General features: G+C 36.7%; 1 non-coding gene across 1 annotated transcript; it reads left to right on the plus strand.

Moving 5' to 3' along the window:
* Nucleotides 1-712: 712 nt before the first annotated feature.
* Nucleotides 713-820, plus strand: LOC130978017 (small nucleolar RNA R71). The gene has a single exon (XR_009085681.1). It is a non-coding gene; the product is annotated as a small nucleolar RNA R71 (small nucleolar RNA).
* Nucleotides 821-2469: the final 1649 nt, after the last annotated feature.

Raw genomic sequence — 2469 nt, forward strand, 5'->3', positions numbered from 1 at the left:
TTGGGAGAGTACTAGGAGGGAGTTCAGTAACTTTCTTGCTCAGCTGACCCACTTGTCCTTCCAAATTTCTGATGGAGGACCTTGTTCACTCATGAAACTTTGAGTGGTCTTTATTAGATCAGAGACCATTGTTGCTAAGTCAGAAGTATTCTGCTTAGAACTCTCTGTCTGTTGCTGAGAAGATGATGGAAAAGGCTTGCCATTGCTAAACCTGTTTCTTCCACCATTATTGTTATTGAAACCTTGTTGAGGTCTCTCTTGATTCTTCCATGAGAGATTTGGGTGATTTCTCCATGAAGAATTGTAGGTGTTTCCATAGGGTTCTCCCATGTAATTCACCTCTTCTATTGAAGGGTTCTCAGGATCATAAGCTTCTTCCTCGATGAAGCTTCCTTAGTACTGTTTGGTGCATTTTGCATTCCAGACAGACTTTGAGAAATCAAATTGACTTGTTGAGTCAATATCTTGTTCTGAGCCATATGGCATTCAGAGTGTCAATCTCAAGAACTCCTTTCTTCTGACTAGTCCCATTGTTCACAGGATTCCTTTCAGAAGTGTACATGAATTGGTTATTTGCAACCATTTCAATTAGCTCTTGAGCTTCTGCAGGCGTCTTCTTCAGATGAAGAGATCCTCCAGCAGAGCTATCCAAGGACATCTTAGATAGTTCAGAGAGACCATCATAGAAAATACCTATGATGCTCCATTCAGAAAGCATGTCTGAAGGACATCTTCTGATTAATTGTTTGTATCTTTCCCAAGCTTCATAGAGGGATTCTCCATCCTTCTGTCTGAAGGTTTGGACTTCCACTCTAAGCTTACTCCATCTTTGTGGTGGAAAGAACTTTGCCAAGAAGGCATTGACTAGCTTTTCCCAAGAGTCCAGGCTTTCTTTAGGTTGAGAATCTAACCATATTCTAGCTCTGTCTCTTACAGCAAAAGGGAATAGCATCAGTCTATAGACCTCAGGGTTAACCCCATTAGTCTTGACTGTGTCACAGATTTGCAAGAATTCAGCTAAAAACTGATGAGGATCTTCCATTGGAAGTCCATGGAACTTGCAATTCTGTTGCATTAGAGAAACTAATTGAGGCTTAAGCTCAAAGTTGTTTGCTCCAATGGCAGGGATAGAGATGCTTCTCCCATAGAAGTCGGGAGTAGGTGCAGTAAAGTCACCCAGCACCTTCCTTGCATTGTTGGCATTGTTGTTGTTTTCGGCTGCCATGGGTTCTTCTTCTTTGAAGAATTCGGTCAGGTCCTCTAAAGAGAGTTGTGCCTTGGCTTCTCTTAGCTTTCGCTTCAAGGTTCTCTCAGGTTCAGGGTCAGCTTCAACAAGAATGCCTTTGTCTCTGCTCCTGCTCATATGAAAGAGAAGAGAAAAAGAAAATGTGGAATCCTCTATGTCACAGTATAGAGATTCCTTGAAATGTCAGATTAAAAGAGAAATAGAAAGAAGAAGGAGAAGAAGAATTCGAACTTTAAGTAGATAAGGTTCGAATTGTGCATTTAGAAGGAGTGGTACTCCATAAATAGAAGGATGTGAGAAAGAGGGAAGTAATCTTTTCGAAAATTCAATTAAAAGATTTTGAAAACATTTTGAAAATTTGATTGATAATTTTCGAAAATTGAAAGTGGAAAAGAAATCAAGTGATTTTTGAAAAAGATTTTGAAATTAGAAGTCAAAAAGATTTGATTGAAAACTTATTTTGAAAAAGATGAGGTTAAAAAGATTTGATTGAAAAGTTATGGTTTTAAAAAGATGTGATTGAGAAGATTTGATTTGAAAACAATTTTAGAAGATATGATTTGAAAACAATTTGAAAAGATATGATTTTAAAAATTAATGACTTGCCTAACAAGAAAAGATATGATTCAAACATAAAACCTTCCTCAACAGAAAAGGCAAAAAATGTTCAATCAAATCATTAATTGTTAGTAAGTATCTTTGAAAAAGGAAAGAAATTGATTTTGAAAATATTTGATTGAAAAGATATGATTTGAAAAAGATTTGATTTTGAAAAACTTTGAAAACTTGAAAAAAATTGATTTTGAAAACAAAATCTTCCCCCTAGCACCATCCTGGCGTTAAACGCCCAGAATGGTATACATTCTGGCGTTTAACGCCCAAAATGCTACCTCTTTGGGCGTTAAACGCCCAACCAGGTACCCTGGCTGGCGTTTAAACGCCAGTCTGCCTTCTTCACTGGGCATTTTTGAATGCTCAGCTTTTTCTGTATAATTCCTCTGCAGTATGTTCTGAATCTTCAATTCTTTGTATCATTGACTTGAAAAGACACAAATTAAAAATATTTTTGGATTTTTTAATAATCAAAATGCAACAAGAATCAATTAACAATGCATGCAAGACACCAAACTTAGCAGTTTGTGTGCTACTGACACTATATGAGACACATGAACACTCAAGTCAATAGAATTTAGAGATCAAAACAAGAAATATATGCATGGATT

The sequence above is a fragment of the Arachis stenosperma genome, chromosome 4, assembly GCF_014773155.1.
Source record: "Arachis stenosperma cultivar V10309 chromosome 4, arast.V10309.gnm1.PFL2, whole genome shotgun sequence".
NCBI classification, from domain to species: Eukaryota; Viridiplantae; Streptophyta; class Magnoliopsida; order Fabales; family Fabaceae; genus Arachis; species Arachis stenosperma.